The sequence below is a fragment of the Athene noctua genome, chromosome 10 (genome assembly GCF_965140245.1).
Source record: "Athene noctua chromosome 10, bAthNoc1.hap1.1, whole genome shotgun sequence".
Lineage (NCBI taxonomy): Eukaryota > Metazoa > Chordata > Aves > Strigiformes > Strigidae > Athene > Athene noctua.
In genome coordinates this window covers 18,662,122-18,684,616 of record NC_134046.1, presented here as the reverse complement: position 1 = coordinate 18,684,616, position 22,495 = coordinate 18,662,122, and the positions used below count along the sequence as shown (strand labels likewise).

Below are 22,495 nucleotides of genomic sequence, written 5' to 3'. Positions count from 1 at the left end.
CTTGATTTCCAAGGGGCATCTCAGTTTGTAGACTGTCTACTCACCTTTGAGATATGTATTTATAAAATTATAAGCAAGAATAATTAAGAAAAATAAGACATGTTTTTTTCAAAAGCTGTTCCTTTCAAGAGCCCTGCAACAAGTTTGATCCAAATGGTCTGAAAACTAGGAGATTTTATGACTGACAAAAGTAAAAAAATCTTCTTACCAAGTCAAGATCTATTTAAGCTATTTAGAGCTCAGTATATTCCATACTGTAAGGTTTATTTAAAACTCTATAGAAGCCAGCAAAAATATAGCACAAGTTATTACAGTATTATTTTTAATATGGTATCATATCAAATGCACATACTAGGTCCACTTCAATTTCTGTCAAGATTTTAAATACAAATCCATGAAAAGCACTTTGTAGTAACATTGAGAACTACTGTGGCTACAAATGTTTCCTAAGAAATATCATGAACAATGTCCTCCTGTGAAGCCTAGAGCAATGGTAAGGAGTTGTATGTGGTCTTGGTGGGTGGCTGGATGTTGGAACCAACAAAAAGGACAATCTGTTGAAGAGCAAGGGCAGATGAACATAACTGCATGTTAGTTTTGGATGCAAAGACTGGCCAGGTTTAGGCCAGGCTTGATGTAGATGTTAACAGCACCTTAACTGACTGGTTTATATCTTACACAGTGTTAAGTAAAACCTATTTATCCTACAAAAATGGTACCCTGCAAAACTCCAAGCTTCCCCTACCAGTAACTTCACAATAAATAATACTAAGTAAAGCCAGCTAAATATAAGGAATGATAAGACTATGGAAATACCCAGGGAAGTGGAAAAAGAGAACTTAAAATATAAAGATAAATTTATTTTGTAATATTCTCTTCCTGGTATATTAGCCAAAGTACATTTCAGGAAGAGTTTCTTATGTTATCTACTCAACTACCTGTCTAGAAGGCATGTGAAAATGTAATTCAGAATAGACAAATGGCAAGACCAGGCTTAAAACATGCTCATTCTTTTATCCATTTACTTACACAAGAGAAATTATTTTTGATAGAAGTTTCACAACAACTCATCCAAATCCTTTACCTTGAGGAACACAACAGCTAAGGTTCATCATTTTCATCCTGCTACAAATGCCTAGCTCACCTTAGTTTGAGCAGGCATCTCTCAAATAGGAAACCAATAAGAGTAGCATTCTTCCAGGTTTCAACATTCATTGGACTCACTACAATGACTGAAACCTTATTTTCACGTCCAAAAATAAACAAAAATGGGGAGAGATTAGGTTACTAGATTAGTGACTTCTGCTACTAGAGGGAGTGGGGGTTAGTATCCATAAAAGTAGACAAGGTCCCAAGTTGAACTGTACAGTTTTACTTTGAGTTTGACCTTCAGTAATCATGACCTTGAGAAACCTTTTTTAACTTCTTTGTTCTTTAGTTTGCTCTAATAAAACAAGATACATACTTGCCAAAGTGCTTTAATTATGCAGACAGGCAACACAAACTGAAATAGAATTTGTTAACACCAACTGTCAGCTCAACTTGGAACAAAGAGCTCAATTTATGGCTTGTATTTAGAGATGAAAGCAAATTTACTTCAGCTGAACCAATCCCACAAACAACAGTTACATGGAAGAGCCTATATTTTAAAATCCAAATTGTCAATCACTGCCATGTCTGCAGAACAAACATCACAAGTCATCTAAGTGGTGGAAGAATTGCAACTAGAGAGCAGTAGTAGCCATTGGAGGCTTTGTGGTATTAACCAGCTGTTAAAATACAGTTCAGCTCCATGGGAACACACCAAACATTCCCAGACACTCTGTCTGTAAGTTTACAAACACTCCATAAACAATGTTTAAACATCTAACAGGAGAGAGATGCTCAAACATTACATTGAGGACCAACAGTATATGGAATGCAAATATAACTTAAGATCATCTAAAGAGATAACCAGAGCTCCTTAAGAACTCAAACTTGCTTCCTCATTGGTATCTAGTAGGTGAAATAAATGTTTTGGACCACATGGTGCGCAGAGAGGAGTCAGTAAGCGCCAACACACAGAGCAAGGAGAAGAGATGTAGATGCGTAACAAATGACTTGAACATGTTCAAAAGCCAAAAGTGTTAATACAATTCAGAAAACTACATGACAACTGTATCTAGCAGGGGAAAAATAAAGCCACAGGTGGGAAAGAAAGATGGAGAGGAACTTTAAAATTATTGTTGCTAGCTTTCACTTATGTCTTAATCATCCAGGGGACAGACCTTGATGGCCTGGATTTTGGGATACAGACAGCACATGTAAGATTTTTCCATCTCTAGCAAACTACTACAAACATACAGAGTTCTGAATTAGAGATTTTAGTCTGCTTATCTTTTTAAAGTAACAAGCCCTAATTAAATATATTTACAAGAACTATCTTCCTCTCATCACACCTCAGTTAAGTCCTATCACTTCTGGAGCAGTTTAACCACTCCTTTTGGCACAGCTTACAGACAGAAATGTTCTGCTTAAGCAAGCTATGAGTACATGGGAACACACAGGTTATTAAAAACCATAGTAATGAACAGGGAGCAACAACACCATGAGTGGACTGATATGATACTGAAAATTTCTACCTGATATTTTCTAGTTTCAATACCTAGGAATTAAGTAGTCTGAGAAAAAAAATAGTTGTGCTACAACTTGGGAATCAAGTACTCCACAATTTAAGGGAATAAATAGCTCACATGTAAGTGTCTGGACCATAAGATATCACCAACTTTGTTTGTCATGCTCCTTTGAGGTGGCAGCATCCATCAGGATGCATTCTAGGGACCACGACTAGCCACTTCAGTTGAGCTCTTAAGTACATGTCGTCTTAGGAGGTGGCATATGCCAAAACACATGCCAGGACCAGATATGATGGACACAACAGCCCTGACTAGAATCCCAGCTCCTCAGCAGGTTCAACAAAACCAAACTGTATCACCTGTAAGCTTACGGACTGGAGTGATGGGCCATTCCTGCTGCACTAAGGGAGATGAAGGAATGGTCCTGGGCTGCAGAGACAGGGAGAGCCCCCAAGATTTGGGCTGTTATGCCACCAGTACAACATTCCTGGTACCAGTCAGGCTAACTTTACTGTGCTCTGACACATGCACAGCAGGCACCAAACCATGTCTGTATTAATATCCCCAGCAGTCTGCTGCTCTAGGCAGCTACCAAGTTCACCAAGGACAATGTCTTACAGACTTCAAGCCCTACATAATCCTAATCCCAGCAGCTGCAGAAACACAGGAGGTGCTTTGTTTTTGTTTTCTTCTTCATCTTTGTTTGAAGGAATGAGAAGTTTATCTTTACCTTTCATTACTCATCTCCCTGGCTGCAAAAGGCTATTCATGGGACTCTTCCCTGTCCAGCCTTGTTGTCTGGGTTCTTTCCCAAGCTCCAAACCCCAAACCTGTGGCTTCTAGAAGTATTTCTAAGTAGGGGAAAATAAACCAAGATTTAAAAAGATAAATAAAAATAATATTTTTTTAAAAATAAACAAAATCAAACCACTAGATCACTTTAGCAATGGCCCAAAGACTTAATACATCTGGAGCCTGAAGCTGATTTAAGTTAACATAGTTGACCCTGTCTTTATGCTGAACACATTTTATATGCAACCCAGAGGACTAGATTTTTAAGAGAAAAGCTTAAATTCAAAGGTTCGTTGTACTCCCAATTTGAATATCACATAAATATTTCAGTGTGGCATCAAAACCATAAAGATCCATCTGAATACATGCAGTTTCGACCTATGTAAGCACATACTTCTTTCAGATTGCTCCTTTTCCTTTGGAAATACATTTTTGAATGAGACAGTAAAAAGATCTTGTAATGAAGAAGTAGTGTGGTTCCTGTGTTCTGTGTACTTATGTATACAATTACAAATTAAGTTATGACCTCTATTTCCCGAATGATTCATTCAAAATAGCAGTAATAGCCTCTGACATGCATTACAGGATGACTGCTAGCGAACTCCACTGAAGTTGCTTAACATCTCTGATTAGTAGATGTATTTTCAGTTACTCGCAACTATATCTAATTTTAACCACCACACTGAAGTTCCACAGACTTTGCAGGTTTCTGCCTCAAAGAAACAGAGGAGTTTTTAAGCTTCATTGAAAAAAATTCAGCACTGTTTATTAGGACATGGCTACAAATCACCTGAGATGTACTTTGAAGACACAGGTATAGTTAGAAACAAAGTACCAGATCAGCATCTTAAACAGATGAGAATCTTTAACTTTTCATATAATAATTTCTCTCCTTTAAAATGAGGCTATGACACTGAAAACTCTCAATAACACTGTGAAAATTCTCTGAAAAACTTTCTTCACAATCACAAACACAATATAAAGGATGAGAAAATTACTGACACTATCTTCAGAGCAGTTTGAGCAACCATACAAGGAAAAAAAAAAAGATACAATTCCAACAGAATTAAAGGATGAGAACAACAAAAAACCCCCACCTTCCTCCAGTCTTTATACATTTAAGGAAGCTACCACATAAGTACAGACCGGCCCAGTTGTACTTTGAATATTAATCTTCATTTGGGCATTTTCCAAAATTTCATAAACTTATTTTTCTGGCGGGCAATAGGAGACATGATACACACACAGTGTCTGGAACTGGCATGGTTTCAGCCCAGCTGATCCTTCCAGCATATCATGAAATAAAAGAACCTGTTCTACCAAAAGATGGAAGGACATAATTTCTACGGAGGCCTTGTTAGGCAATTATCTTCCTTTATAAGTGGAAAAACTGAAAGCTTGCCACTTCAAATAGCTGCATAGTAAATGAAATTGTCTGCCAACAGTACTCACCTGTCATACCTGTCTTTCATACTTGGCAAGGATTTCATTCTGTCTTCTAAAACTCTTGGATATGGGCCTCATCTAACTACACTTGGGCAAGACAGAAACAGTCACATCATCAGAACAGTATCTGGGACTTTTCCTTGAATACACAAGGTAGTAGATGAGTAATGTGCTAACCCAACAAGTCACCAGGTTTGTGTTTCTCAGGAAGCCTAGTGCAATAATCTACGATTCCTACCTGTTCCTAATACAGCCTAACCAAAAAAATTTAACTATTGAATTAAACTCTGTTAACTCTTAACTCAAATAATAAACAACAAAAACAATGTTCTGCAGACTCACTGTTTATTTATCTCTTTCTTCAGTAGTATCTTCCCAGACATAAGGGTTTTCTTTTAGATAGCCTACAGCTTTTAAGACTCAGGCTATGGCAAATCTAAGTCACAGTGACTGAGCCCTTCAGGGAGTAGATGCAGCACTTGTACCTGCCAGGAAATAATATCTGACAGCTGAGCAAAACTGAATGAACCTCGTAGCTTCAAAACTTTTCCTGCTTTTCCAGATAAGCTGGGCAGAGCTGCAGGAGACAAGCTTTACACACTGTAAATGGAGCAGCAAACTGAACTGCATGATCCTCACTCTCTTAAGCACTCACACTGAAGTCAAGAACAATTATTTGAAATAGTATGTGTGGCTCTTGTCAAGGAGGCACAAGTTTTTTGCAACTGCTATAACTTCACTGCACCTAAATATCCTGAACTTGGACAACAACTAGAATATGAATGTCAGAAGTCAAGCTGGAAGACAGACAAGAGAGTAGCCCTTATGTTTCTTATAAAGCATCACCGGGAATCTTGTCTTGTTTACAGACAAAGAGCCAGCTTGGAGGCAGAAAGCAAAATTATTAAAGCTGTGCCTTCATAGAGAAGAGTTAGGATTTAGCAATAAATACAACTTTGCAAAATGAAGTAAAGCATGTGTATGCTTGCAATAATCTAACAGAGAGCTTTTTCAGTTTGATTCCATAAAAAGTTATATTAGCCCCTGAGAATAATCAGGACTTTGAATGTTTCCACAGGCACTGAGGAAAAACCCCTAAAAACAAATTAAAAAAATAAAGTAGATCAAAGCATATAGTAAAGCATCAGCCATCAAACTCCAGAGCCATAACAAAGGCTTTATAATCTAAAAAAGATTAAATGGTTGCCATTTTAGAGTGTTTCTGTGAGAGAGAGATAAATGAGAACATGGTAAAGGTCCAAAATATACCAGCTGAATAAAACCCAATCTGTTACATTTTCCACAACGACACTCTGCTCTACGAGCTTTGTTAGAAAAAGCATGGTGAGTCTAGCCAATTTTTCCCTGAACAGGAAGACCTCAGCCCTGTATATCAATGGCAAGAAGAACCAAAAACTGTAACAAAGACCCTTTCAAACACTGGAAAAATCTAATTAAGAAAGACAAAACAGCTACTGTGAAAGAACTGAAACTTCTATACCCTAGTACATTTCCAAGGGAGGGCTTTTACAGGAATATATGACTATTTGTATACCCTTACACTTCACACTAATGTCATATCAGTTCTTTTAAAGTATTTCACTAAATGAAACAAACAAACTGTGACAGACTCAAAGTAAAGAACTGTACACACTTGCAGAATTGTTTGATCACAGTACAGTTGCTCTGAATTTTACACTGTGTATCCACAGCTCTGTTGACTTTACAAAGCATTTTGAAAGGGGAAAACCTCCAGCTACAAGCAACTTCTGAATGTACTACCTCCTATATTATTAGCTACTGAACAAACACTTACTGGAAAGGTTAACACAAAAAAGGTTTTTCTTTTATTGCTGAAGTTAAGTTGCTCCTTTGAAGATATTCAGACAAGCAAACTAATTTTTGTGACAGATCCTGGAAACATCTGATTGCAAACTGCAGAGACTTAACAATAGCACAATGGATTTGTTCAGAAGAAAAAAAGTGGGGAAAAAATCCAAACACTCCCATTCCTTTAGGATGACAGAGAGACTTAGTTTAGGGCAAAATACATTTTAGCACATCATATTTGTTCCCCTGGAGTTTTATTATCCATTTCCCTATAAACTAGACACTGAAGTTGTACACATTTTCAGAGACCATCAATTTGGTTTTTCTCCAGAATTGGAATACCTGTAAAACCAGCAGTTTCCATATAACAAATTAATGCTACAGAAAGATAACTTAATGACTGATCTCAGAAATTCATTAAATTGCAGTTTACTGCTTCCTGCTAGTATTACCATTGGAATTGGTTGTTTTAATAACAGACTCTCTCTGGAAATACTGAGTTTTCCTAGGAGCACAAGCAAATTGCCATCAGTCTCTGGAAGGAATAAAATAAGAGAAAATCAAAGTAACCTAGTAAAGTTTCTTATAGTCAGTTTTTGACCACTTTCTACTTATATATCCTATGTATCATAGAAACCAAAGGTCAAGGAAGAGAGTGAGCTGAGCAACAGAAAACCAAAGCTTTTCAGAGTTTTGTGATTTAAAAGGTTTCACTGCAGACATTCTTTGTATAAAATGTCTTTTAAAGACAAAAGGATTGAACTGCAGCTGACTTCAGCAAAGCACAGAAATAAAAGTCACACGATAATAAAGTGGAACACAGGAATACAAAGTGAAAAAGTGAAAGATGAGTTTGAAACAATTCTGCAAAATATGTTCTATTAAGACTGATGTCACCAGAAGATGTCATGTGACAATGTGTTTTAAAGTACAGAATTTAAGGTCTCTAATTTCTCTCTTGCTTAAAGCAGTATCAGAATTATGTTTTGCCATTTTGAGACTTTAACAACAAAGGCTTGGGTTTGGTTGAGGTTTTTTTCAGAGTGTGAGGGGGCAGGGGGACACATCCCTTAACAGGTGCAATGGTACTGCTTAAACCATTTGTATCAGAAGGAAAAAAAAATATTGCTTTCATTAACATTTAAACTAAATGGGTTGTGTGGCTAAAGTCAGGGAAATTTCATTCTTGAAACACATGCTTGCAGCATTAAGTATGAATGTAAGAGTTTACTTATTCTTCTCTGTCAAAGATGGTGCTACTATGAGAGCTAAATTATGGTGAGCACATCTACAACAACAGAAAAACTTGGTTTAACTGCTTTCAATCTGGCTTTACTCAACTATTGTACAAAGTCTGGTAAGCCCAAGTAACTTAAGTCACTATCTAGTTCCTTCCTGATATGATGGGCTGTACTGTATTTAAGTACGTGTAGGCAAGACGAAGTCTAACAGCAACAGATAAACTTGGGTTGTCTTTGCAATAGGAAACAAGGCCCTCGGCAGAAGGAAGCACAGTGGTTTCTAACTTCTGGTTGGGCTAGGAAGTAAAAGAGCATTTTGCTTTCCCTGCTGGGTTACTTCTAGCACTGTTAGCACTGGATGTAAAAGGATAAAGTTCATCTGCGATCCCCTCTCAGGTCCCTTTGAAATCTCTCATTGGTGCAGCTGCAAACCCCTTATGCTGCTACAAAATCCTATCACTGTTACCGGGGTTCAGCCCTTTCTACTGACCTATAAAGAATGCAATGTTTTGATTTGCACCGTTGGAACACACAACCAAACATCTTCAAAACTATTTCAAAGTCAAAGCTTACATTATTTATTTCTCTTAGTGTTTAGCAGCACCTGAAAACTGAGAGCCTGCCCAGAACATTAGTGTTGTGCTCCAAAAGGTCAATTCAGAACTTCAATAACTTCAACACATAAATGATGTGGGAACCAGCTTAAATGTTTTTCTATCAAATGCATAGTCAGAAGTCAACCAGCCCTTGGACTCCAGGATCCACATTAAAGGAACAGAAGCAAGCAGCCTACTCCCTCTTAATGTGGTGCCTGCTAGGGACATTATTATTTGTAGCTGTTATTATTACTCAGCTGTAAGAACAAACATTTTCATCACAGGTTATTTATTAATGTAATACACATCAGATGTCATATGGGACTATACATCCGCAAAGAAAAAAGCAATTGTACTGTTTGCGTTGTGGAGAGATGCCACTAACAGACACATGGTGCAAAGGTTCTTTAACTAACCCCCTCCACCTCTACCTATACAACTCAAACTGAACACAAATTACAAGAGTGTTAATTTTATATAGCATGGGAATATTGAGAAAAGTTTAAGAAAAAATGCTGCAACAGCTGAAGTCATTGCACTGCATATAAAGACTGAAAAGCTGAGGACAGGCTTACACCTCCCATTCTTTGATCTACAACTTTTGACTCCAATTTGCAGCTGCACCAAACACACAACAGGGGCTCTCCACAGCTTCTGCCTTCCCTGTTACCACATTCCTTCTCCAACAGGAAAGGGTTCTGCTCACTGATAACCAGAATATGCCTTTCTTGCAGTTTATCAGATCAAGCATTCAGAAGATTTGAAAAGAGAAATTCTGTTTAGTTGAGTGTGAAGATTTGCAAGCTCAGTCAACCATAATCTCCGGTAAGCATGAGGATGATATGATGTTGCTATTCTGGTTTTCTGCAGTTGCTTCCAGAGAGGAGTCAGTATCGGAACATGGTTCCAAGCAACACTGAGCAAGAGTCTAACTGGAATCTGTGGAAAGATGAAATGAACCAAAAAAGCTTCTTTTACAAGATGACAAAACTCTCTTTGTTACTCCACTCATTTTTTTCCCCCATCTTACTAACCCACCTGTATGGGCACAGGAGATGTGAATTCTTCATGTAAAAAATCTAACTGCAATGCAAAGAAATCTCTCAGAAATTTTATAACACATCATAAATTCCCAAAGAATGCACATGAAAACTCAAAGTCTCCAGACTTATTTGTTTCTGCCAGGATCTCAGGGAAAAGCATTTATCACATCTTTGTTCCAGCCTTGATTCAATATTGTACACTGTCAATTACATGGAAATTCCTCCAGTTTCCAACAGAGAAGGGCTCAGGCTGTGCAAGGCTAGAAGTGGGTGTTGCTTTGCACCACACAGGGCTGAGGTCACCATGGTCAGTCCTACGATGCTGGCTGAGAGCTAAGGGAAGGAACCCAGCCGGACGGCTCAGCATTTGCGCTGTGTGAGATGAGGCTGGCAGCAAAGCATGGAAGGTGACAGCCCATAGTGGGGTCCCCCAACCAGGCACCCCAGTCAGGCTATTGTAATAGGAAAAACAAGCAAACAACCGAAGAAAACATGATGCATTACCCATGTCATTCTTGGCAAGCAACAAGCAAGCAACTGACCCAAACCACACAACACATTAGGGGTCAAGCAGAAGCAGCACAATTCTGCTATCCAGTACAAAAGCACACTTGCTGCCATAGCTCTGAAGGGTGCCACATCCAGCTCAAATCATTCCCCACCCACTTACCTCCTTTGCTTTGTCCATTGAGCACAGATGGTAGATAAAGCTGTGCTATGGTATTTAAACAGAGGCTTTAAAAGATTTACAAAGTATAGAAACTGATGCACTGCAAAGTATATCTTTTTCATAGCTTCATAAATTTCTTAAATTACTTTGAGACCTTTGATGGTTAAACAATTCAGTAAGAGTATTAAGCAAACTTTGGAAAACAAGACCCTGATCAGAAGATTTTAAGTATGTTGTTCTTCATTTACTTACTGTAACTTCATCCACTAGAGCCCAAATAAGAGCTAAAGGACCACAGGAGTAATACCAAATGCACAGAGACACAAACACGCATGTTTTTAAGTTGCTTTTAACTCTTACTTACTAGGCAACAGGGTGCTCACAGTAACTAAAGCAAAACTAAATGCAGCAGAACAAGGATACAGTCTTCCACCTTGGTCTGCCTGGGACATCTTGTCTATAGCAAACGTTTTCAATTACATGAGTCTGGCACTTTTTTGTGCTTTTAAGAAGATAAAACGCTAGATATGCCTGTCTTTCCTTTGAAGTATTTGAATGCTCATACTACTGCCTCACCACAGTGTCTGAGAAGCTTAAGTGTACAGCCTAGCTTGGAGAGCTGTTAATTCAAAACAGAGCTGTGTAACTCTCACGGCTTGTTTAAAGCAAACAAAGAAAACATCCCTCTGTTGAGACTCACTCAAAATTTTTTTTAGCATTAGCATCAGCTTACTCACTGGAAAGCAGCGTGAAGTAGTAGTAAGAAAATCACATTTATTTAAAAAAAAAAAGAAAGAAAAAGACCAAAACCGTAATACAAGTAGGTAATTTTTTAATCTAGACTTTCATAGCCCCCAAAGTAAATTTTTTTTTGTCAATGGAATGAATTCTTCAAGAAGGTAAAAAAACCTCAGGAATTCAAGCATACCATCACTACATGCGTGTGTGTGTGCGCGCACATCAAAACATTTTAAAAGAACTTAGAGCCTTTTCCTCACCATCTATAGAATGTACAGCAATTTTTCCAGTAAATGACAATCCAGTAATTGACAGTTACACTGAAGAAACTGAAAAGATTTGTTTTTCAACCAACTGACTTGCACACCAGTCATTGCAGATGTTACTATAATCTTGTAACAAAAAAAAAGGGGAAAAAATAAATTTCTGTTTGACTGTGTCCCTTTGACAAAGCTGAATAAATGCTATGTCATGGCTTTCAACATATTTTTAGCTTAAAAAAATATTTCCATTTTAGGTCGTCATAGCCAAAGAATACTGCTTCTAAGTAAAATCAGTTTTGTTATCAGCCAAAGCTCAACTCCTTGCTGCTCTGGTAATTAATTTCTTGACATTTATTTCATGTGGCCGGAAGGGGTAGAAAGGTTTCTTCCTGGATGTTTTTCCACTTAGAGTTCTAAAACATTTTACAAGTTTCATCTATCAATCAAGTTGAGCTTCGCTCTAACAGCAGCAGCACTTGTATCCACAAAAATGGCAAATCAGTTTATAAGTGTTTAAAATGACTGTGTTTGCATAAGCTTTTGTATTTAACAGCATCAATGTAAGAACAGACTTGAAGTGGAATGCAACACATGCTTAGACAAGGCTTAGCTATGATAAGCTGACTCAATTTGGACACAGCAAAACTGCTGAAATGCATTTATAATAATGTTATCCAATTTAACTAAATATATTTTGGCCTAGCCACATTAAATACCTACATAAGACCTCATTTTCTTCAGGGAGAAGATGGGGATTAATTGGTAAATTAGCCATAATCACATATTATAGAAGATGCACTGCCACTTCATCCCTAGGAAAAGAAAAAACATTAAAATAAAAGACTTCTCTGGTTTTTTATGCAGTATTAAGTATTTACCCATAATGTAAAGCACTGGAAAGTGCTGGAAAAGCCCTCTTGCTGTTTTAACAGCTTGTAAAGAAAAAAATGCTGAAATTTAGTTCTAAAAGTACATCAATTTATGCTCCATGATCCAAGGACAATACTCAACCTGACTTTTTGTTTCAGCACTGATATACACACTACTTAAATTTTTTAAAATAGATTTAACCTGATCTCTACTACATTTAGAAATGCAGAAATTTATACGTTAAAAAAGAATTTGTATTCCCATAAATATATACTTCAGTTGTTTTACATAGAATTTTATATTCACTAAGTGCACTAATGTTACTTAGATAAAACATACTTGGGATTTAGTATGCTATTTTTATCACATATGCTTTAAACTCAGCTGTAAGATAATACATGAACTCCATGCAAGAAATGGGCATGAAAGTACTTTACAATCAAAATTTGGCACTTCAAGGAAATAGATATTAGGGTTATAATATAAATTTCTAAGAATCAGTATTGAAGACTTCTTGTCAAGATTTGCTTTTTAAAAGGAGAAAGGAATGCTACGTGTTATTTAAAATCAAAATATAGATCTGAGAAACTGAACACGTTGCTGCAAGAAGTTAGCAGCCCCCTGCTTCAAAGTTTTGAAATTAGACTTACACAATGCAAAGCTCTAGTGACGGAACGATTTGGGCTCACAGTTATTAACTAAGTAAGAGAACAAAGAAACAAGCAGCAAAACAACATACAAAAAGTAGAGGACATTGAAACTAAAATCGGATTTTGGTTACAAGAGGCCCTTTGATTTGTCCTTTTCTCCAGCTAGAAAATGCAGTAAAAAGAAAATAACTCAATATAAGGAGAGACAATAAAGGGCTGGCCTGTTCTGGCTTCTCTTTCCATTCCTTAAACACATATCTATATAAACTTCCAAGAAAATAAACATTTCTCTTTGCTTCAACTGCCACCCACTGGAAAAGGAAAGCAACATTAATTCCAAATTGCAATACCCTAGATAGAGAGGTCAGAAAACCAATCTGACAGATACTAGTACAGATTACATTAAAGCTCTGGGATTGCCTTGAAAATCTTAGTAGCACTGCTAGAAATAAGCAAGCTTGCAAATTAAACTGAAACAGAAAACAAAATACAGTAACAAGCCAGACAGTAACAAGCCAGAGCTCCACTTCCTCTCCCTGCCCCAGCCCCAGTTGGTGGGCGTTTGGGCTGTATTGCAAAAGCTCTGGAGAGGACCTGGAGTTCATGAAGATGAAGTGAGAGTAATGGAAGTTGCAGCACCCCCATGACAAGCATGGTGCAACAAGGACAAGCAGCATCGTGTAGCTGGGCAGTTCTCATTGCTCTGCACTGCCCTGCTCCTCCTGTACTCCAGGGCTGTTTCTGTCCTTACATTGCTGCTGTCTCTCCCGCTTGCTCTTGCCTTACAACAATAACCCATCAACCTCCTTGTCTAAATGGCAGCATCAGCATCCCAGCTCTCCCTCATTGGCAATGCCCATATTTCTTTCGAAGGACACGTGGAGTGTCTGTGGTGCACGAAGCTGGTGGCACAGATCCAATAACTTAATTTCTTAAGTAAGAGCAATGTGGAAAGGCTTGCTGAAAGACAGCATAGGCTACAACAGAGAATTATCATCCGCTTCAGATTAAATTTATCTAAAGTTCGAACAAAGTAAACATATATTTACACCAAAAGTGCTTACCTAGGATAGCTGTATGAGGCATTTGCATGCAAAAGCACGCATGTCAGATGCAATGACAGCAGTATAACAGTATGCTGCACCAATGCAACAAAACTCACCCTTAACTGGAACAGACTGTCCTGCAGACATGCAATTCTGGTGAATCTACACTGAGGCTGCGATGGCTCAGCCACGGAAGTCAGCAGTCACAGCTGAGACCATTGGGCAAGCAAACCTGAATGACACAGACACACCCTGACTTCCTGCAGAAAAAAACCCAATCTCTACTAAAATGAGACCAAATAAATAGAATTATTTTTGAGAGAACCTTCCATATTTAAGATATTCTCAAGTGTATAAGCAATGAAACAAATTTGGCCAACAGAATAGTTACTCTGCAATTATGGATGAGCTGAGAGGTATGAATTGATTGTAGATTCCCTCACTGTAAGAGTCTAAGGAAACTGGAAGAAGGGGAAAAAACCCTATAAGAACCTAATACACCTCATGTGGGGATTAACAGACCAAATAATTTGGTCCAAATCACACGTTTCTTCAAAAAGGCCTGTAGAAAAAAAGATCAAAACAATATCTGGCAATAACCCCTCATGAAATTTCTCTTCCGCTGTTGTAAAGGTGGGGAGTCCCACAGCGGAACAGCTTCACTAGACTCGCACAAGACATGCTTCTTTCACAGGGCAGAGTCAGGGTCAATCTATCTGCCAAAGTTGTAATACTGCTTTGAGCACTATGTTCCTGCTCTCTAGCTCCCCAATAGGATTTTTTTCTAGCAGGACACAAGTGCTGTCTACTGACCCCTGGTTTTAGATGTCCTTCCCCAACTCTTGTTCTAGATCTGAAGGAACTAGGTAACTAGGGATGCTGGAGTCTCCTTTTGAGCTGAGAGAATGGGAGAAGACATGTTCAAGTGCCAATGGCTCATGGCATTCAGATCAAAGTAAAACTAGATGCATTTTAGTTCTTAAATTACCTGAAAGAGTTTAGGTCCATAATAAGAAGCTCTTGCCCCTGGGATGCTGCTTCTTAGATAAACTTGTCAAATGGAAACTGTAAGTGTCATGTCCTGTCAGTTATCGAGGAACACAAGCAAATGTAATACAAAAGAGCTCACAGGGCCTCCTGACAGACAAATCAGCTCTGGATATTTGGCAATCGGCAATCCCAAGTCATTAGCAAGAATATTTGAGTTCAGTGAAGGTCACAGTCATCAGCCAACAGACACATCAAGGAAACATCTAAATTCTTTTTGAGCAATTCACAGCTCAGCACGAACAGGACCAACACACTGGATGAGAAGAAATGTAATCATTGTAACTCAGTGAGTGCAAGAACCAGACTATTAAAAACCCCAAAGTTTCTTAAAAAAACCCCAAACCAACAAACCAGATATCTATCAACACTGAAAGGATCTATTATCAAATCCACCCCTTTACATGCTGATACTTGTATGACTGAAGGTTTCAGATCCACTTTTTTATTTAATCTATAAAAGGAACAGAATTTCTTATCAAAATGAAAGATCCTGGCAGCACCTACTCGATATAAGACAGCCATCTGTGCTCTCTTACAGGAAGATATATTAAGTATATTTTTTAAAATAAGCAAGAATAAATCTTACTTTCACAAGACTTTTCCAGTAAAATATTCTGATACGCAACTGTATTCTTTAGCAAGTGAAGCATTTTATCCAGTTCGATGGGCACTAATAAAATCAGTAAGGTAGAAAACACTCATTTTGGTTACATAGTCATGCCAGCAAAATGCAGTCACCCAGAGGTATTACAAAACATATCATAAAAATCTTGAGATAAAACGTACAGGGAAATCAGTGTCACATTTCAAACATGTCAGTCTTTCAAAGTTATTGCACTGTCTATTAATCTTAATTTTCCTTGAGAATGCAAGTAAGAGCATATAATGGACCCCACTTGCTACTGGCTGGACCATATCTTCCTACCAAATTTTCACATAGGGGGCTTTTTGAAAAGGAAAGACTGTTTCTTTTAAGAAATACAAGATTCCTCTTTTGTTCAAACAAGAATCAAATAGTCTCCTCCTAGAAAAGCATAATTCAGCCATTGAACAATGTGTTAGCAATACCTTAGCTACACTGCCTTTGTACTCCTGGGGGAATTTCCCAGAAATAGGCAGACTGCAGAAGCCAAGCTTAACCTTGTTTGCCTGCTAGACAATTTTGATCATGTTTTCACGTATTTATCTACATGTTCAAGCATCTAAAAATTTAAAAAAAATCTGGCTATAAGATTAAAAAAAAAAAGCTTTACTATCAGAAAGACAAATCTGGTACCAGAACCAAAAATCCTGCTTCCCTTAAGTGGCTCCTCATATTGAGTATTGATACATTCGATGCACTGAAGTAAATTAGATATCATCGGTATGATGAGGAACAAAGTAGTAATGACTAAACACTCAGGTTTCATGAGTTCCTTAGGCAGAAAAACCATGGCAAAACCTAAACTGCACTTCCTCAAGAAACCAGAGTATATGATTAAGAATCAAATATACAAACAAGGATTATTAGATCTCAAATAGGTGTTGATAGAAAAAAAAATTTTTTCAAACACTCAGAAAGTAACTTGATGCTTGAGTGCTAAAAAACCCATGCAGTTTTCTCTTTGTCATCTCATCATTACAAATTTGTCACACAACAACTAGGCTAAACCAACACAGCTCTAGGCTTTCAGCTCCAAATCAGTAGCATGCATGACTTCATAGCACAGGGGTGGGGAAAAAAGCTGGGGCTGAAGTTTAGATTTACTGCATATGTTTCAAGATGTGCTGTATTTATAGCAGTTAGCCAGGATTAAACCAAATCTATAAATACTGAAATCATTTACGAGACTGATTTGCATTATGTTTAGTCTTTTGCAAAGCCACTCATGCACAAACATACATCCCATTTTAGAGGTTTTCAGCCATCCGGGAAATGAGAAACAAGATGCCAATTCAGACAACAGGCAATTTCTCTGAGCCCAGTGAGGTGGAAAGGACTTCAGCCCACATGCACCTCTTCAGAAAAGAGGGGCACCCTTACTAAGCTGTTTGGAAAAAACTTGTTTTAGTAAGGTTTCTTTCCCACAGGCATATACAACCTTGCATCAATACCTTGACCTACTAACCAGTCTCCTAGGAGTTATCCCAACTCCACTCTCACTACCAATAGGTAAAAGTGAAACCACTCGGTTACATTTCAACCAAACAAGACCACAGTTTCCTCACAGCTCTAAGGAAAAGTATTGGGAATAGCAGGATAAGAGTATCTGTTGCATACCTGTTTTGATCTCAAAAGTGAGTAGCACCTTGCAATTCAAAATAATCTTGTTCTGCGGAGTACAGACAGGTGCTGGGGTTCTGGGGTTTGTTTGGTAAATCTAATGGTTGGCTGATCAAATAGGAGGAGATGGGAAGCACACAACCTCCTCCCTTAGCAGTCAACCAAGTATCATACAAGGCTTAAAAGCTTAATGTGCATCAGTTTCATGAAGTTATCCATGATGGTCACTCCTAGACTTTATGGAACATGATTATTATCATATGAATTCCAACTATGCTTAAATATTCTTAAATAAACTTTTCCAGATAGACCATTACACTCAGTGGCAAAGAAATTACCAGGAAACACATTAATTTCAGTAAGAGGATACCGTAAAAAGTATTCTGTGGTTTTATGCATTTTCTTGTCTTGAGAAACATTTTTAAAGAATTGATTTTATGGCCTGCCTCTTTGATTTGCAGCTATTGATATACATCTGTGCTGCATCACTTCCATCCTTTAGTTAGACACTGTCAAATCTATTGTCAATCAGAGGAGAGCAACAGATAATTTAATAGGTTCAAAACATAACTTACTTCATGGATGTCTGGGCACCTTTCTGTCACTGAAAGGTAAACATAATATTCTACTTGCATAAATTTTAATTGAAAAAAGCCAACAGAAAATAATCTGAAACACACAGATATACACACCAGATTTCCATTCTCTATACCACTTTTACTTGTAATAACAGAGTCTGGTCTAATCTAGAAATAAATCTTGCACCACTCTTGCCAAGGACAGATTTGTGAGGTCCCCAGTACTCCTGTGACAGATGTCTCATTTCTCTACCCTGCCTGGTATCTCTGCTAACAGGAGCAGCACAGTGGTATAGCTTCCAGTCATAAAGGCAGTACGTATAATCTAGGTTGCCCTATAGAGCTAGAGGCAGTATGCTATACCGAGCAGACTTCTGCAAATTACTCAAATATAAAAAGCTAACAGGGTAGCTCTGGTTTAGAGGTAATACCTCTTTAAGAAAGTGTAAAAACTCTCTTACAACTGTGTTTTAAATGAGAACATAACACAAGCCATTTCAGCATTGTTTTACCCAGGCTGTAAAGAGCTCTCTCAGGCTCATCTCTGTTAATTGCATCTTTGCAAAGCACAGCCAAACAGATGCAGAATGTTTACTTTTAATGTGCTACCCAAACAGCTCTGAATGGGCAGACAGCCTTCCCCCTTTCCCTACTCCTGCTCATTGTCCTTCGGCTCCATGTAGAGCTCTACAGAACCAAATTCTGCACTCAGATTATACAGAAAGGAAGATTCAGAGAAAGATTACAAGTAGCAAGGAAAACAGTTTAAAAAGCGACTAGAACACAAACTATTTTGGTGCTTTTTAGGTAGTGTTTAGACAGAACTGGATAACCAGGGTGGAGAAGCTGCATTTAATGCAAGGATAATTCCAGAGTAAAAACCACATAACCTCTCTCATCAGTGGATGATTAACAAAGGAATTTGGTTCCTAATGAAGTCAGCCAGACCCCCAACTCCACTGGTAGATCTTGTCATCTTTCACATTCAGCTCTGATTCATCTGCCACAAACATTTCATTCCCTAGCCTATTCCTTTTTTCCTCCAATTCTTTTTACACTAGGTTAAGTATATACTTCATAAATGCAATGAAGGGGATGGTGGACTATAGGTGTGTAACACGTATGAACTGCATCATGAAGAGACACACCTGAGTTAGCTTTAGGAAACTGAAATACCTGTGTCAATGAACCCAATATGGGCACATACCTCAGTGCTGGCTAACACCTGTACAGTTATTTACACTGTACCGTCCACACGGAGGCTTGTGCCACTGCACCTTCACTGTAGATTAGCTGGACTGAAGTGAACTTTGCTACATTCACACTGCGGAGTGAGAGGCTCCTCTTTTCAGGAACAGCAGCCAGAGCTGAGCTCCAGCTACAGACAGGCAATGCATCCAAAGGGCAGAGGATCCGTGCCTCTGCACAGAGGCAGGGTGACAGCGAAGTCCTTCAAACAGAAACAAGAATGGAAGACTAATTTAAACTATTGGGCCCTGAAGTACTCAATTTGACATGAACTTTAATTGTAATGACTGTGGCTTTTAGACATCAAAGTAGAGCCAGAGGCCTGAAAGCTTCTGTGCTTTTCCCAGGAAATCAGTTATTTTAATAAAAGATGTCATCTTTCCACATTTTATTATTTCCTTGATCTATACAGCATCAAATAGTCAAATTACCTTTGAGACATTCTTTTAAAGATTTCTCTTTATCAAAAGTAGTTACAAAATTTCCTGTTTCCTAGTTTAGAAATAGTTTCCAGTTCAAAAATAATTCTTTCTTTACAGAGTATCTTTTCAACTATGCTGTGAGATCAAAGTCAAAAATTACCCTATTCCACCGTTCCTTTCAATAAGAAAATTATGACCTCACTGTGTAATTATGCTTAATCAAAAGGTGAGTTATAATTCATGAAATACATGAACTTGAGAATGAGCTCTTGTCTAGTGAAAACAATACGAGCATCTTCCTGATCAACTCTCACAAACATTCACCAACCAGAATAACCTTATGACATACTCATTAACCACACATACGTCGTAGCTGTGTAACAGAATACAGTCTTCTATACATTTGTATCAGCCACTGAGTGGCAGCAATTCCTTCATATCTAAATCTGAATTACGAGATGTAGAATCAAAATTTCGAAGAATTGCTAACTCTTAATTCTTTCATGCTACCTCTAAATTCTTTTATGTTTAGCATTACATACAACCATACAAATAATGCCTAATAAAATACCTTGTTATGTGTTTCAACTTTATGTACTTTATTCTGGTAAGCATACTTCCTTAAAAGTTTGCTAGATTCAATTTTACAAAAAGATAACTTTAAGTAAAGCTATGTGGGTCAAGGAAATTGAAAATTTCTTAGACTAAAGCACAGACCTATATTTTATTATGAAACCTAAGGTGAGGGTGTGAAACTTTTTTTTTTAAAGAAAAAAAAATCTAAATTCCTGTTCTGCAGCATTATGTTTGCTTCCTTCCTCAGTATTTGCAGGTGCCCATAGCAGTGTCTTAGGGTGACTGAAATCTATCAGTCCAAAGACAAATATCTAATTTTTTCATACTGACATTTTCAGGAACTAAAAAACCCAGGAGATACTACATATACACTTTCAAAAAAACATGTTTATGAATTATTGCTTAACCACTTAAGAAGCACTTCACAGTCTCTTATTCAGAAAGCTATACTGGTTATACTCGGTTACAGCTTCCCATTTGATCAGCACAGTGCTGCGCAGCATTATTTGATAGAAGGAAAGCTGAAGAGGTTATTTGCTGGCTTATTACATTGTTAATAGACTCATGGCTGTATGAGGCCAAGGCCCAAATAAGATTTAAAAGAAACTAAACACACAAAAAAATGCATCCAGGATTTTGACACAGACTATTTGAAGAGATATTAAATATTTAATTCAGGGTTTAAATGACTGTCTAAGACTAGGAAAAGATCTAGCATAAAAACTGATTATCCCACATCCGTCTTCTCTACTGATTCAGTTCTGTCCTCAGAAGCATCTGTCAAGAGACGGGATACGGGGCAGTATCATCCTTACACATAAATCTCCTCAAGAGCTCCTAGGTTCAGATGAACACTCTGCTCTGTGCTACTTGAACAATCTAGAAGTGAAGCGGTCAACAGTTAGAGCCCATAAGTAAACAGATGTCAGATGTAACCCCAGAATGCCATAATTCAATTAGTTTACTATTTCACGCCCTAACGCAAATGGGGAATTCTCTAGCGATGAACTGAAAATTGGTTTTCAAAAGATGCACGCCTGGCATGTACACAAAAGCAACAGGCATTCCTGCTCCTTCATTTCTTATTGTCTGTCGCCATTCAGCTGGAAACCTGACCATTTAAAAGATCACGCATTTTAGCTGCTCCAACCTCACTGTCGTATGGGGACAGAAACAAAGTATCAACGCGGCTGGGTGAGGAAAGAAAATAGTTGGTATTATCAAACTGGGCATTTCTGCTACGAGGAAATTCCCTGTTTCTACTAAGGGCCACACGGGTCGTGTCACCTGCTCCACAGGGAACAATCCTCGCCCTCCCGCCAACGCTGCCGCGGAGCCTGCCCGTCCCGCGGGCTGGCGGCTGGCAGCCCCTCCCCGCGGACCGGACGAGCTGCCCCATGCCGAGCCCCCCGAGCTCGGCGGCGGGCAGGTTTCGGTGGACAAAGCCCGCGGCCGGGCCGGCCCCAGGCCTCAGCCGGCCCCCGGGGCTCCCGCCGCAGCCCCCCGCCCCGGGACGGAGCCCAACATGGAGGCGCGCCTGAGGAGGAAGCCCCGCAGCAGCCGGCGTCCCGGTGCCGGAGGCAGCCCCACCGGCTCCCGTCCCGCAGCCCCGCCGGGACACGCACCGGAGCGGCGGGCTGAGCCCGGCGGCGGCCGAGCCGACCGCCCCGTCCCCGCCGGGAGCCCCACAGGCGGTGGCCGGGCCGGAGGGAGCCGGAGCCCATGGCGCTTCCTCTTTACCCCACGCCCAGCGGGGCAGGAACTGCCGGGCGGAGGGAACCCCCGCGCCGGGGGCAGGTACCGGCACTCACCCGCTTCCAGGGAGCCGTCGGTGGCCGCGGCCGCCGCCGAGTTTCGGGCGCTGTCCCGGGAACGAGAGCGAGCGAGGGAAGAGAGGGCCTTAAGGAGGGAGGGAGAACGGGGGAGGAGAGGAGGGGAGGGAGGGAGGGAAGGAGCGGGACCCGCCGCCACAGCCCGGCCCGGCACTCCCCGGCCCCGCCTTCAGCTCACGAACTGCAGCGGCGGCAGCGGCTGCAGCTGCTTCACCTGCCGCTCCCGCCCCCGGGCCGCCCTTCCCGGGCCGCCGGCCCCGCCCCGCCGAGGCTGGGGGAGACGGTAGCACCGCCCGCGCCCCGTCCATCCGCCGCGGTCCCGTCTCCTCTTTTTTTTTTTCTCGGCCACCTTCTCTCGTCGGGGGCGGCCGCGTGTGGGAACGGCCCCGTTCCGCCGCAGCCCGGGGAGCCCGGCCTGGGCGGGCGCCATCGCCGCGCATCGCACCTTGGCGGGCGGTTTGGCCGAAAGGCCCTGGCGCGGCACCGAAGTGGGGAGGCTGCGGCTGGAGCAGTGTTGGTGCTGCGGGCGCTGGACCGCGTTTGAAACGAGTAAATGACTAGGGTTTTTTTAGAGTTGGTTTTTTGGGTTTTGGTTTTTTGTTTTGTTTTGTTTTTTGGTCTGCTGGTCGCCGAGACACGAACAGCAGCGGGGTTTGAGGAGCCGGAGCTGGGCCAGCCAGCGCTCAGGGCATGCCCCTGCCCGGCACGGGCTGGCCCTTGGGTTTC

At 39.9% G+C, this 22,495-nt stretch overlaps 1 protein-coding gene across 2 annotated transcripts in view; it reads right to left on the bottom strand.

Moving 5' to 3' along the window:
* PRKCD (protein kinase C delta) overlaps positions 1-22,009 on the bottom strand; it is a 66,656-nt gene extending 44,647 nt beyond the window's left edge. For both annotated transcript variants that reach the window (XM_074913900.1, XM_074913901.1), the window contains exon 1: positions 21,749-22,009. The gene's annotated coding sequence lies outside the window, so the exon portion shown is untranslated. The remainder of the gene's footprint in view (positions 1-21,748) is intronic.
* Between the last annotated feature and the right edge of the window lie 486 nt (positions 22,010-22,495).